Genomic DNA, 15,909 nt, shown 5'->3' with positions numbered 1-15,909 from the left:
GCCACAGTTTTCAAATTCTGTTTTGAGGCTTCTCAAGGGTGCTTCAAAGAGAAGATCAGCCATGACGAAGAAGCTTCCCTGTTTCACAGCTTGTCTGTTGCAACCAACTTTCGCCTGCCATGTGCAGCTGCATACAGACACTGGATGTGTTTTAAGGCACACTGTCAGCCGATCCAAAGCCATGGGGAGACCTAGCAGGCCTGGCCAGTGCCTCACGTGGACAGAACATGTCCCCCAATCCTTTGTGGCGCATGAGTCCCACAGCAGGAGAGGCCAATGTGAAAAACACTGTTTCAAAGAAAATCTTATGAAGGTTGTGCTGGATTAAGTAGCAATGAGCACGCATAGGAGAATTGTCCTTTTAGTCTATGTCTTCTGGTTAACTGTCCTAAGAGTCTAAAATTACAAGTTGTCATGTCACAATGAACCCGGTAGGGTGATAATTGAGTGATTAACTTAATAGCGAGGAGCCTAAACTCTGTTTAGAGTCAGAAATTATGATTAATATCTTGATGATCGTCAGAACCATAATTTGAAAAACACTATAATTAAGCTAAAGAAGTTACAAGTCTGCTGAGCTTAAATGTGTTGGATGCTTGAATCCACCGCTGGTCCCCAGTATGTGCTCATTAATGGTTCTGTGTCAGTCTGGAAGGAAGTTTAAGTGGAGTGCCACGGAGCTCAGCCCTGTGCCATCCACACCTTGGATGAGGGCCTGGAGGAGATGCTTGGCAGCTCTGCAGATGACGTGAAGCTGGGTGGGATGGCTAATGCCGTAGAAGACAGAATTAACATATAAAAGGATCTAGTCAGGCTAGACTACTGTGCAGACATTAATAAGCTGAAATTAATAAGACTCTGCAGCTCTATGTTTTCTCATTATTTTCCTCTTGTGATCTTAAGCTTTGGTCTGATTCACCCACACATTCCCTTGGACACTGTCTGGATCTTGTTCTCACTCGGAATTGCTCTGTCTTGGACTTTTCTGCTGCTGACTTTCCTTTGTCAGATCATTATCTAGTTTCTTTCATGATTACTCATAGTCCTCCTTCACATCTGTTTCTCACTCTTGTCATGATTTGCAATCTATCAATTATGAGGCTTTTTCTCAATCTCCAGCCTCTCTTCCTTCTGTCTTTTCTGCCGTCTCCTTGGACTCAGCTATCTCTTTCTTGGAATTCCTCTTTATCCTCAACTCTTGATAATCTTGCTCTATCTAAGAATCGGATAGTTCGTCCTTCTCAACCCCAACCGTGGCTCAACTCTTTCATCTGCTACCTTTGTTCTTGTACCCGGGCAGCTGAACGCCTTTGGCGTAGGACCAGGGTGGATTTGTCCATTACAAATTTGTTCTCTCTTCTTTCTCTTCTGCTATTCCCTTGGCTAAACAGCAGTATTACTCACTGCTGATCCAATCAAACGCATCCTCAGCGGCTCTGTGTCCTTTGATTCTCTTCTGAAGCCTAATCCACCATCTCTCCCCGCCTCTCTGTCTGCTAACAACTTTGCCTCTTTTTTCAATGCTAAAATCCAAACTATTCGCTCTGATCTGGCCAGCTCTGCCCCTCTTCCAGTTCCTGTCCCTCATTTGTCAGTTCCTCCTGCAAATTTCTCTGCGTTCCCTTTGGTCTCAGCTGATGAACTGTCTAGAATACTGCGCTCTTCGAAGCCTTCCACTTGTTCTCTTGATCCGATTCCTTCTCGGGTCTTTATTAATCTTATTCCTGCTATCCTCCCTTCCTTGCTTCATATTATTATTTTTTCTTTGTCCTCTGGTTCATTTCCTTCTGCTTTTAAACATGCTGCAGTCTCTCCTGTTCTCAAAAAACCTACTCTTGATGTGCTTTCTCTTTCTAATTACCATCCTGTCTCTTTGTTGCCTTTTGAGGCAGTAGCTAAATCCTGTCATTTTTTCCTATATAATATTGCCAGGATTCGATCATTTTTGTCTGCCAAGACTCTTGTTCATGCATTGGTTATTTCTCGGTTGGACTACTGTAACCTTCTTCTGACTGGCCTTCCTTCTTCTCACATCAGTTCATTGGTTTCTGTTCATCACTCTGCTGCTAAGATCAACTTCTTGGCTCGCCGCTCTGACCATGTTACTCCACTTCTGAAATCTCTTCATTGGCTTCCAGTTCACCTCAGAGTCCAATATAAACTTCTCCTGTTGACCTACAAAGCTTTTCACAGTCTAGCTCCTTCCTATCTTTCCTCTCTCATCTCACGCTATTGCCCCACTCGTGCTCTTCGCTCCCCAGATGCCATGTTTCTTACCTGCCCAAGGGTCTCTACTTCTCTTGCTGGGCTTCATCCATTTTCTTCCGCTGCCCCTTATGCCTGGAATTCTCTTCCAGAACATTTGTGAACTACAAGTTCAGTCACAGTTTTTAAAGCTCAGCTAAAAACTTTTCTTTTTTCTAAAGCTTTTAGAACTTGATTTTAATCTTACTTTTATACTGTTAGTTTTACTCTACCCTGTGCTTGTTTGGTGCATTCTCTTCCCCTTATTGTTTTATTATGATTCTATTAGAATGTAAGCCTATGCGGCAGGGTTTTGCTATTTTATCGTTTTACTCTGTACAGCACCATGTACACTGATGGTGCTATATAAATAAATAATAATAGTAATAATAATGAAATTCAGGAGAGATAAATGTAAAAGCCCTGCATTTAGGTACCAAAACAAATCAAAAGCACAAGTACGGGACCATACATGTGAACAGTACCTAGGTGGCTTAGTGAGTCACAAGCTGAACCGCCCAGAGAGCTCCAGCTATTGGGCGGTATAGAAATGTAATAAATAAATAAATAAATAAATAAACAAATGCAGTGATGACGCAGCTGCTTTAAACGCTAACGCGGTCTTAAGAGCAGCAGCATGTCCAGGGCATAGAGTCCAGGGCACAGAACAGAGCACACCCACCCCGCTCTGTTCTGTGGTGGGGAGGCTCGCACCTGGACTCCTGTGTTCCATTCCAGGCATCACATTGTAAAAAGGACATTGAGCAGCTGGAGCTTGTCCAGAGGAGGGTGAACAGGCAGGAGAGGGGTCTGGAAACCAAGTCGCGTGAGGAAGGGTTGAAAGGGCTGGGTAGGTCTAGCCTGGAGAAGAGCAGATCAAGGGGAGACAAATACCTGAAGGGCATCATGCAGAAGGTGGAGCAGAGTCCTCCTCAGTTTCTCCTGGGCTCAGAACTAGAACCGCTGAGTGGAAATTGCAGGAATGCAGATCTTGGTTGAACATGGTTGAAACTCTTGTTTTATTAATATTTCTGTGATTGGTGGTAAGACTTTAATTGCTTAGATCAGTGGTTCCCAAAGTGGGCGGTACCACCCCCTTGGGGGCAGTGGGATTGCATAGGGGGGTGTTAAGAGGCAAGGGAGCAGCAGGGGGCACTAAGGGTAGACTTTTCCAAGAAGCGCCTCTCCAGAAGGTCTTAAAACCCAGGGACATTTTTATGGGAGAAGGTAGTTTGGTCCCAAGCCATATAGGGGAAGAATCCACACATGTGTTAATACCGTTTAAGAAGAGTCCTTTTAACGGTGAATTGAAATGTTTCAAAAGCACCAAAATGCTAATGAAGAGACATACCCTGCTTGGTGTGCCCCGCCACGCTGGCTGCAAGACAGAGGCGCTTGCTCTCTTTTCCCTCCCTCCCTCCCTCGGCAAGCCTGCGGCGGGTGCTTCCCATCTAAAGGTGCCAATTGAGCTACAAAATAACATTGAGCTGAAGCCAAAGTTTAAGACATCGTACCAGGAGTTTTGGTTACAGAAGGAAATTTCTGATCGCTATCCTGAATTATGGAGAGTGGTTCAGAAGCTCCTGGTTGAATTTCCAACGTCATATTTGGTGGAATGTGGGTTTAGTGTGGTCTGCCTACTTCTCTCCAAGCAAAGAAATTGACTCTGGATTACTAAACGTGGTGATATAAGACTCATGTTAAGTGACTTTAAACCAGACATTGGGCAACTGGTATCACTTCATCAAGCCCATCCATCACATTAGGAATTTCCGGAATATTATTATTTATTTATTTATTTATTTATTTATTACATTTCTATACCGCCCAATAGCCGGAGCTCTCTGGGCGGTTCACAAAAATTGAACCCTAGTTACTAAGTGTGATATATAATATTCTTGCTAAATGACTATCAGACTTTGAAAAGATGATATCACTGGATCAAGTTCATCAATTATGTTTAATTGAAAAAACTAAAAAAATGTAATTGGATTTTGAATAAATATTCAATTAATTGTTACTGTTTTGAATTTTATTGTTATTATCTTCCTTAGTGGGTCATTGAAAACTGCTATTCTGAAAAATGATTTTTATAGTGTAGGGTAGGGGACACTGGGCATGAGTTTGTGGAACAAAGGGGGGCGGTTACCTGAAAAAGTTTGGGAACCACTGGCTTAGATGTTCCATGTGATGGGTAGTATTAGTATTGGATAAACTGTGCAGTTGGATGTTCTGTGCTGTTAGGATTGTAAATACGCCCATGAACGTTCCTGGCACATAGAATTTTCTTACTACTCTGTCCCACACCTACGTTAGTTGCATCAGCAACTGAAAAGAAACAAGAACCAATATTTTGCAATCTTACTGATGTTGTTCTTTCTGGTTGGCTGAAAGTGATCCCCATTCTCATAATAGGCTGTTTTGAAAAACAGGTATGACAAAGTGAGTTTGTATCTGTTGGGGACACTCTGCTCTTCCCACCTGTGCTTTGGCTAAGATTGACAAAGTTATCATTTACATTCAAGAAATAGGCACCATATCTTTGACCAGACCTCTCCATGGACTCACCGTGGGATAAATTAAGATGAGTTCCAATCACCCCAGTTCCTATAAAATACCCTTGCTGCAGGATTTTGAGATAAGGGGTGGTTACGCCACCGTGAGATCTTATTGATATAGGGCGGGATATAAATGTTTTAAACAAATAAATAAACAATACAATCTTCACCATCTGTATTCTTAAGGAAGTCCCATTTACAGTACAAACCAATACATGTCTGCTTAGAAGTAAATTTTATTTATTTATTTATTTATTGCATTGTTATACCGCCCAATAGCCGAAGCTCTCTGGACGGTTCACAAAATCCAATTGAATTAAATGGACTGCTCCCAGATAAGTGCTTACAGGATTGAAGCCTTACTATCTAATAAGTGAGGGATCTAGGGAATCCTGTCTCAGGCAGGGCTGGGTGATCCTTAAGGCTCTTCAGGGTCTATGAGTCAAAAAAAAAAAACCTAAAGAGTGAAATGGGATTATTAAAGAAGAGAAGAGCTATTTGACTTTGCATCCAGCCTACTGCAATGACAAAATTTGCCACAGAACAAGAGGCAGGAGCCACTATGAGCGACATGTTTCAACATGATGTTGCAGCGACTGAGCCAACTGACGAAAGGCACCATCAGCCAAAAGCATTATCCGTGAGAGCACTTCAGCCTGAGTGGGACAGTCCCACAAGGCCACAGTGTCATGTGCAAGCAGCACAGAAGTGGATGTGGGATGGAGAGAAAAACCTCGCTGTGGGACATTCCATTGGCTGCTAACCCACCCCACCCCACCCACAGACACACCTAGCTTTGGACAAAACCAAGATCGATTGAGACTCCCGCACTGGAGAAAAGCAGCACAGAGCCTTCAGGGGGGGAAATAATTTTAAAATTTAAGTGATTCTTCTGTGCTTACGACCCCTTTCGCTTCCTACAGGACAGGGCACCATGGCATGGTGGGAAAGCAGCGGAGAATGTGACCCCTTTATCATTGTTTATTTTAAATATTGATCTACACTCAAGGGGGTTCGCATTGAAGCAATCGCAATATATCAAGAAAACAATCCCTAAATTCCCAGCTTACAACCCTCCTAGAGCGGAAGATCTTTCAACCTCTTTTTAAAAGCTATCAATGGTGTGCAGTAATGGACTATTCAGAACCTTGGAGCTCCCACCGTAAAGGCTCTACTCCTAGCTCACCACCTGCTGCTGCAACGATGGCATGTAGAACAGGGCATTTCTTAAACTTTAACCTGTGCAGTTTCTCTGATCGCTGAAATTTAAACTTGTTTGAAGCTGTTTGAATTATTATTTTTTATTATTGTGTGCGTTTTTACATTTATATACTGCCCCACAGCCAAAGCTCTCCGAGTGTCCAACATCTCCAAAATAAACCGTGGGCACTGCACTGTGAGGGAGAGGGGGAGAGCATTCGTGGTTACAGACCCCAGGTTCCTCTAGAAGAGTCAGGGTTTCCTGCTTTGGGGCTCTAACTGGAAAAGGCAAGAAAAGAAGTTGCTTTATACCAGGTCAGCCTATTTCTCCATGTAGCCCAGGATGATCTCGTCCGTCTTGCTCCCTGATTGCTTCATCTTGAGATGCCTGAGAATGAACCCCAGCCTTCTCCATGCAAAGCAGGCACGTGGCCCCTAGTTACAGCCCTGCCCACACCCATCTTGGTGGCATTCTGGTGTGCACCTTGGTCCTGAATGCACTTTCCATGCTGTTTTAACCCCCAGATTTTAGCAACCAGACACACATACCAAATTTCAAGGAAAAGGCGTTAGGAAAACCGCCCAGGTTGAGCTAGCTGGTGGCCAAGATCCCTTACTGATGTGCAAGGAGGCAATTGCGTCATGCCACGTTCCTGTACAAGGCTGAGAGTGGATCACACCCAGCCCACGACTGCCGCTTTTGCCCATTGCCACAGCCTCCGGAACGTGCCAATATGCTGCAGGGGAAATGGCAGAAAGGCCTGAGTAGCTATTTGCAGTGCTGTAGCCACACAAACGCTTCAGTTGAAAAAAGATCCTGCTTCATCAGATGGGTCGTCTTCTCCAGAGCTAAATAACTAAGGAGGCCACGGGGCCAGCAGCAGCAGCGACTGGGCCCGAGAAGGTCTGCAGGAACGAGGACATGGCTGTAAATACTTCCGAGCCAATTGGCAGCCAAAAGTATTTTACCTGGCAACATTAGCGTGCTCATTACAAGCATTCCTCTTACGCAAGGCTCCGGACTGCCCAGACGTACGGTGCAAGTCCCATCGTCTCTGAAACTCAAGGTAACAAATTATAGCCAAAAGCTATAATTAATTCGATATTCATGCTGCCATCTCCGGGAAATACAGAGAAATAACACTGGGGGGAAAACCTGGAAAAAGTTTCAATGTCCCGGTTGATGCTCATGCAGTTGAGCGGGTGGAGTCCTGGGCTTGGGCCTTGATCCAAATTCCTGCTCATCCACAGGATTGCTGGGCAGCAGAGACAATCTCTCTTCCTGGTGCTCCATTTTCCCATCTGTGAAATTAGAATAACAATGGCCTACCTCGCAGGGCTGTTTTGACAATACGCCAGTGTCGCAGAACTCTGAAGAATTATGCATAGATGGTTGCAGAATAGTTGTACTTAAATTTATAGGTCACAGAGCAGTGGTGAAAGGCATTTCGTGGAGGGTGAGGATATCTGGCTACTAGTCGTGATGGCTAAAGATTCTCTCCAGTATCGGAAGCAGTACGCCTCAGTGTGCCGTTGCTGGGGGGCACAAGCAGGGGCATTGCTCTCATGCCCTACTTGTGGGGCACATTTGGGGAGCTGCTTTGGCCACCGTGTGAGCAGAGCGCTGAACTAGATGGACCCTGGGTCTGATCCAGCCTCAGGCCTCTTCTGATACTCTTGTGAGGTGCTTTGCAAAAAGAAGATCCCTCGTCAGGGAAGTATTTAGCTAGATAATTTTATATGCCGCCCTTGAAGAAAAGCAACATACCCAGCCTGGTGCTACAGAAACTGGGTCAGAGGCAGTCTGCCCACATACACCAGTTGCTGGGGAACGTGGGCGGGAGGGCGCTGCTGCACTCATGTCCTGCTTGTGGGTTGCCCATTGGGGCATCTGGTTGGCCACAATATGAACAGAATGCTGGGTGAGGTGGACCCTTGATCTGATTCAGCAGGGATCTTCTTATGTTCTGATGGATCAAGACCAATGCAAACCCCAGCCGTGGGTCCTGGCATTGCACATGGGTGCCATGGGTCTGGGCAAGAGCCCCTAGGACTGAGGGGGGACAGTTAGGGGAAGAAGAAGGAAGCCCCGGTTGGCTGCTAACATCAGGCCACCTACACGGCCCAAGAGGATGACTGCAGGGGAGGCTTGTGTGGCTAAGGCAATGAGAACAGGGCCCCAGCCTGGATTTGGGGCTCTCGGGGGCCATGAAAAGTAGTGGGGGGACGGAGAGCTCTCTCTGCCCCTTCGGCAACCAAGGGGTTCTTGGCCTCCTGACCCAAGGGGCAGAGAGTGGAGATTCCTGCTGGATGGGACAGTTGCCACACAGGGCCGGATCTCTACTCGATCATCCTAAAGTGCAGGACACAGAATAATGGGCTCAAGTGACAGGAAGCCAGATTCCGACTGGACAGCAGGAAAAATGTCCTGACTGTTAGAGCAGTACAACAATGGAACCAATTACCCAGGGAAGTGGTGGGCTCTCCCACACTAAAGGCCTTCAAGAGGCAGCTGGACAACCATCTGTCAGGGATGCTTGGAGGTAGATTCCTGTATTGAGCAGGGGGTTGGACTCTGTGACCTTAGAGGCCCCTTCCAACTCTTCAATCCCATGGCTCTGTGACCCACTTACCAAAGAAGAAGGGACAAGGCAGGATGGATGACAAGGAAACCAATTACAGTTGGCAGGATGGGACCATCGCCTTCCCCACCCCCTCCATGTTTCAGACTATATATGATTATTCCTCAGTACACTTTCTAACCAACTCTCTGACCCTGAATACTAAGCGACACTTTGTTATCCATAAAGGGAAGAGCTCCTGTACAAGTATGTTCAACGTGTCCTCCTTTACAGGGGACAGTCCAGAGGCCACCTGCTTTTGTGAAGGTGGCCTCTGTTTGAAGGTGGCCAATTCCTGTTCAGGTCCACTTTAAAGGTAAGGAGGGATCAGGACTTTTGCCCATCAGTAGTTAGCACTGAACAGCACAGAGTGTTCGCTCCATGTTCTGGAGGGCCCCTGGGCAAGACCCCCTCCACAGGACCCAGCCTCTGGGAGCTGGCCTTCTCACTGCCAGGGTCCCCAGCTGTTCCTGGCCGCCCCCCTCCTCATTGCCACCGCTTGCTGGCTTGGCAGGCAGGCGGGCCATGGCATTTGCTGCTGCTCCTGCCCACCAGTACCACTGCATGGGCCAGAGCAAGAGTCAGGGGAACAAGTCCGGTGGGGGGGGGGGGGATTGTGCTGCCGGTAAATCAATAAACGAAGCCATGTGAGATCAAAGACACGGGCCCCTTGCTGTGCCTTCTGGAACAGAGCAGAGAATCCTTAGGTGTTCACCTTGGAGCTGCCAGGGTGAGCACCACAGCAGCATGGCATGGTTCCATGGGCCCTCTGAGCTTTAAGAACAACAGTACCACATGTCAAATGTGTGGCAATGCAGGAAGGGACCAAATCCTGCCTCCCTCTCAAACTGCTTTGGCAACTCTATCAAGAGCTTTCCTTCCCTCTGGATCATAGCAGGCCAAGCACTGCTCCTGCCAGTTCAACCAATTCATTTGTTTAATTGGCCTGAGAAAGACATGTCACTCCTGACGAAAGAGCTGATCCAGGAATCAGCACACTGATGCACAGGAGAAATGTTACCGGGGGTAGGGGGGAGCAAATCAAGTCCCCACCATCTAACATTCGGCAGAAGTGACGCCAGGAAAACTACAGGAAAGGGGCATCATACAGTTAGGGCCATAAGAGCTTCAGCTATGGGGCGGTATATAAATGTAATAAATAAAATATAAGGATTATGTAATAATTACCACTGTGCCAGTAAGCTGTTTAAATTCACAGTGACCAGCTCCATTTGCCCACTGGTAATAATCTTACCAGTCAACAGAGAGCAAAACAAGAGAGAATGGTGGTGGAGTCCTGATAGATTGTGCCTCATCTAGGTTTGTATTATTATTATTATTATTATTATTATTTATTTATATAGCACCATCAATGTACATGGTACATGTACATGGTACATGGTGCACATGGTGTATGTATGTGTGAGGGGTGTGTGTGTGTGAATAACACTTTTAGGATGTTCCACTATGTCGTAAACTCCCTGCAAATAGAAAACCATGGCAGGCAAAGTGCTGGGCTGCAGCCTTTCCAACTGATGTTCTACTTGCTGCGGCTTCCGTGAGCAGGTGATTTCCCAAGTGCAGCTGGAAGTGGGGCAGGCTATTCTAGCTACATATGCCTGTTCTGCTCCCGATGAAGGTTCAGCCATGATTTCAGACCTCGCATTTGTCAGACTCCCGGAAGACACACGTTTACGTCCATGTAGTACACAGCTGTGTTCGCCAGAGCTGGTAGGTGGCAACGGAGCAGAGGAGGATGACTACAGAGAGGCTTTGTCCAGACTCGGCAGTTAGGAGGAAAGGGGCCAGACTGGGAATTAGGCAGGCTTCCCCAAAGTGGGGCCCTCCAGATGTGTCAGACTGCAACTCCCGTGCTGGCTGGGAATGATGGGAGTTGCAATCCAGTGCATCTGGAAGGCCCCGGTTTGTGGAACGCTGGACTAGGGGTCCAGCCTGTTTGGGATAAGAACCTAAGAAGAGCTGTGCTGGATCAGACCGAGGGTCCATCTAGGCCAGCATAATTCTGTTCTGCCAGTGGCCAAGCGGCTGCCCCAACAGGAACCCACAAGCGGAGCAGGCATGCTGCCGCAGAACCCTCCCAGCCAAGTTCCCGAGCAACTGGGGCACATGGGCATCCCGCCTCTTACAGTGGAATTCACATAGAGCCAACAGGTCTAGTAGCCATGGGTAGCTTTATTCTCCTCCAGGAATTTGTCTAACACCCTTTCAAGGCCATCCAAATTCATGGCCATCCTGTGGAAGCCCCTAAGCCTGTCTCCCAGGTTTTCCGAAACCATCCATTCACACGGCGCACCCTATCCTCGTTCCTCAGCATCGCCCCATAACACTTCTTGCTGCTGTTGTAGTAATAGCAGAGGGTCATGGAGTTCTTGGCACCAGCTGAGTTTAGTTTTGGATCTGGGCCGTCCTAGTCAGACTGTTTGAATTCTACCAGCCAAACAGATATATGTGGGGGTGAGGGGTGGAGGAGGAGGCTTCAGTCTTAGGTGCCAATTTGACAGGCAGCAGAAACGTCGCTTTTATGGGGCAGAAAAATAGTCCTGCATACTCTTCCCCATGACGGAGAGCTGCCTGCAGCCACACAAAGGGTGTACGTGTCACACACTTCTCACACAGTGAGAAGAAGCGAGAATAAAGGTTTGTACGTACGTGTCAAAAACCCGCAGCCAGCAGAATCAAACTTCCCGGTGAGTGACCTACCTACCAGAGTGAGCTTAGCATGGTGGGCGGAGCAGGCCTGGTGCGTTTTCAGGGCTGTGCTTTTAGGACGCCATCGGCGCCGGCGCCGCCTTCTTCCCCATAAAGACACCTTCCTGGCAAAGGGGTCTGAAGCACCAGCAGCCAGAAGGCCTTGTGCAATTAGGCCAACTTTTATTTCTTAATGGATTTTCCACAGTAATAAAACATAATGGAAGAAGCGGTAGGAAAGCAAGATTATGCACGGATCCTGAGGTCACATGAAAAGGCGCCTCTGGAAGCACCTCCCCAAAATATTTGCTAGGACACTGTCCTATGCATGTGTACGGTGGGGGGGAGGGGAGGCCTATAACTCCCAGCATTCCCCAGCCATTTTTCTGCCTACACATGCATAGCATTGTGCCACCCAGGAGGAAAGGCCAAACAGCTGCACGAGGGAACACTTCTAATGGGAAGCGCCAAGAGCCCCCAATTGGAAGCACCCTGGGCCCAAACCCCCGCCCAGCCCTGAAGCTCATTGGGAGGCCTTGGGCTAGTCACCATCTCCCAGGCTCGCCCACCTCACAGGGCTGTTGTGAGGATCACGCCTTCTAAAGAGGAGCCTATCAACTGTCTTGGGATTTAAAATGCAGTGTCCGTGGGCGGTGGGGGAAGCACGTGGGAACGCTCCCCTCCGAAAACGGCGCTGTGCCCCCCAATGTTTTGCAGAGTAGAGGCGGGGGGAGGACATTCAGCCAATCGCCAATCGGTTCTGCCGCGCCGGGCCAACTGCCCACGCACTCCCCCCCCACACACATGTTAGAGCAGAACCCCATTTTCATGGAAGATATAGTCTTCCATAGCTTTGAAGATTCACTGCCTGAGTTGAAAAGCTCAAGTCCTTGTACAAATAGTTTTGCCAACCGTTTTGCCAAGATGAGAGAAAGAAAAAGTATGTTGTTAAAAGTGGATAAGAGAAATGTCTGAGAGAGAGCGAGAGAGAGAGAGCGAAGGCTGTGCAGAAGAGATAGTTTGAAAGACTTTTAAAAAGGTTGTTTTGGTTGTTTTGCAAAGAAGTTGATTTGAAGTGAAGTTGATTTGAAGAAGAGTAAAGTATGTGAATAGCAGAGGTGAAGAAGATGAGAAGTTGAAACGTAGTGAAAAAGGAAAGTGTTTGAAGGTTAGTGTACGTGGCATGGTTTTTGACCAGAAGGAAAAGGGGGGTGAAGAAGCCCTGCCTTGAAAAAGTTAGTGAATGGACAATCTTGCATCCTCTGCTGATGAAGATTGGAAATACTGAATTGCTTTAAAAGGGGGGAAAATGTTAGCAGAACCACCTCCATTTTTAACAGGAAACTGTAAAATCTCCATTGCACTCCAAGCAAAATGTCAAAATGCCCTGTATGAGAATGTCTCCTTGTGTGCGTCCTTGCATCCTTGATTACTAATATAAACAAGAGTCCTGGCTCCAGCTGTCTGTGTTGAAGTTAACTCTCTGTAACTTACTGTCAGGCCAAAGGTATTGTTTACAGGACTGTTTAGCATAATTAGCTATGCCTCAGTGTTATGTTCTGATTGGTTAATGCTGCTACTGGGCCCTGCCCCTTGAAAGCTTTAATACTGTACCATATTCCCTATGTCTTTTGTCTGATTGCTCCCTTTGAAGAGACCAGGCCTTGATTACTAATCAATAAAGCGCTTTTGAACCCTCTGTCGTTGGAATGGTGGAGTCGTGCTTAAGGGCTGTTTGGATCTCGTCCTTGGGTGAAAAGAACATTGATCTAACACACACACACACTATGGAAGCACCGGGGTGCAGCCCCGCGACGCCCTCCGCAGCTGCGCACTCCTGCCGCGAGCGCTCCGCCTTCCCGGCACGCCGGCCGCCCCGTCGGGCGCGTGCCGTTGGGGCGCGAGCAGTCGCGTGGGCGGGGGAGGAGACGGGCATGAAGAGGTGGGGAGGAGGCGGCCGCCGCGGCGCTCCCGGGCCAGTCGTGCAGCGGCCGCCGCGGCAGGACGGACGGACGGACGGACGGCGCGCCGCAACCAGCCCGGCCTGACGCGCGCTCGCGCACTGCTGCTGCCGCCGATGGGCGCGACGGGGCGGCGACCGTCGCTGCTGTTGCTGCTGCTCTTGCTGCTGCTGCTGCGGACGGGTGAGCGAGCGAGCGAGCGAGGGAGGAGAGAGCGCGCAGCCCCGAGGCGCTCCCTCCTCGGCCGGGGCCGCCGGGCTCCTTGCGACGGCGCCGCGGCAGCCAGCGAGTCCTGCAGGCAGAGGCGGGCTGGCCCCGTCGCCGTCCCAGCGAGCCCCGTGCAGTCCTCGGGTGAGAGAGAAAGCAGCCCTGGCACCTCCAGCGCAGCGGCTGCCGGGGAGCCGGGCATGGGGTGGCCCTCGGGGCCCCAACCAGGCTGCCTGGGGGCAGGCGAGGCGCCCCGCGCCCTGCAGCCGCCCTCCGCTTCCCGCCCGGGCAGCCCCGAGGGCGAGGGAGCGGGGGTCGTCCCCGTCTACCCTGGGTAGCCCCTCTGCGTCCTTCTCGACGCCGGGCTCCCGAGCGCGCTTCTGGGGCCCCTCCACCTCCGCCCGGGGTCGCTGCGCAGCTGCTCCGTGCGCCGCTCCTGAATGTGGTAAACCGAGGCACGGGAGAAGCGCCGGGAAAGCCACGCGGGGCCACGGGCAGGCGCCGCCGTCTGGGCCCCCAGGCGCTTCCGCGAAGGAGGCAGGCCGCGCCCCGTCCTGGAGCCCCCGGGCAGGGGCTTCTGCCCCTCGCTAGCCACGGCCTTGGCGGCGGTCCCGCCTTCCTGCTTGGCGGGACGGGCTTTCTTTCTGGCAAAGGCAGAAGCGGCGGGAAAGCAGGGAGGGCGGCGAGCTGGAGCTGGTCGTCTGGACACCCTCACGCACCGACCCACCCACCCACCGGAATGCCAAGCCAGAGGCGGGAGGATGAAGCCGCCCCGACATCCGGGAAGGGGGGCGGAGGGGCAGGAGCTGCCCCGGGGGGTGGGGGGTTCAGCCCTCCCCCTGCGAAGGCCCGCGGCTTTCCCTGCAAGGGGGGGCGGGTAGGTTCTCCGGTAAGAGCGGTGCCAGAAGAAGCACGAGGAGGGTTCGCAGGTAGGAGCCCTCTGTCACGTGTTGGAAGGGAACGGGAAGCTCATAAGTGCTTAACTTGGGCAGGATCGGTCCGTTGCCTATCGAGCCCTGGCTTTGCCACGGCCTCAGCAGTGGCAGCTCTCTCGCCTGCCCGGCCCTCAGCGATTTTCCTGGAGACCTTTCCAAATTGGGCGGGGTGGGGTGGGGGCTCTCATGGGCCCCAGGAACAGGCAGCCCTGGGACACATTCTGCTGTGCACTGGAGCTGCACAGGTGCTCTGCCACTGAGCCACGGCCTTTCCTGACAAAAAAGGGCACAATGCGTATAACGTTTGCGCGTGCCGATTATACGTGTAGGTGCAAATCCAGAACTAAGAGCTCTAATGCATCTTACCGTGACCGGATGACCTGGCTGCTCTCCAGGTGCTGAGGAGGCCGCACCCCCTCCCCCTGCTGAGGCTCCTTGGGCTTTGGTCCTCTTTAAACAGGCCTTCCCTTCGAACAGAGCGCCCGGCTCTAGCAGCCCGACCAAGGAGGCCAGCAACACCCAGCCCTCCGCCACTCTGCTGCTCCTCAGATGGGCTGGCGGCCTAAGGCGAGGCGTAGGCAGCCCTTTGGGGCCGAGAGCACCTTTGGCAATTTGAAAAACTATCCTGGGCACCACCACAAAATGGCTCCCAGGGGAGGCGTGGCAGAGCACAAGTCACAGGTCCAAGAGAGCCCGAAAACACTAAACAACTCATTGGATCCTGGTTTTCATCACCAACAGAACCCTATTTCACTCTTTGAAGGGGAGGGGGAAGGGGCCCTTGGCAGGTGCCGGGACAGCTATCCAGGCAGGGGGAGGGGCATGAGCAGCCAACCACATTGCCTCCCCCCCCTCCCATGGTTTTAGGGCTCAACTCATGGTGCAGCGTCCGGGGCTGGGCCACACAGCTGCTCACGGAGTCCTCGCAGCCGGTATCTCCACAACCACAACAGAGAGGCTCTTGCTGGCGCCATGCTGCCGCAAGTCAGGGCAGATTGGAATCCACCAGGCACTGGAGCCTTGGGAGGGAGAGGCTCTTCCCCCAGACTTGCCCTCTAATCTCTGGTGCATGCAGCCGCCACCTCAGCTGGGTGGTTGGTGGCTTGGCTTCCTTCTTATTTATCCAGAGGTCTATACTTAGCAAACAGGCACAGAGGGGGGAAAGGCTGAGGCAGTCCAGGAAGAGGAGGAGGAGCAGTGTCTGAAATGGCGCCCATGCCGACGCTTATGATCCGCCAGGCCCTGAATTGGCTCAGACAGCAACCTGGGCCTCGGCAACTGCCTTGACCCAGGCAAAGAAAGCCCGTAGGTGCGCTGTGGGAGTGCTATGCTTTCTCTTTGAACCACCACCGCCTGCCACATCGCAATTGCAAAGGCCATGGTGTGGGGCTGCTCCTTGAGGAACACACGTTGGAATCCCCGTTGAGCACCTGGGAATCAAGAAGCAGCTCCCTTTGGATCCTGGCTGCTGAGT

This window comes from Elgaria multicarinata, chromosome 17, assembly GCF_023053635.1.
Source record: "Elgaria multicarinata webbii isolate HBS135686 ecotype San Diego chromosome 17, rElgMul1.1.pri, whole genome shotgun sequence".
In the NCBI taxonomy this organism is placed as follows: Eukaryota; Metazoa; Chordata; class Lepidosauria; order Squamata; family Anguidae; genus Elgaria; species Elgaria multicarinata.
Note: the sequence above shows the minus strand (reverse complement) of the source record.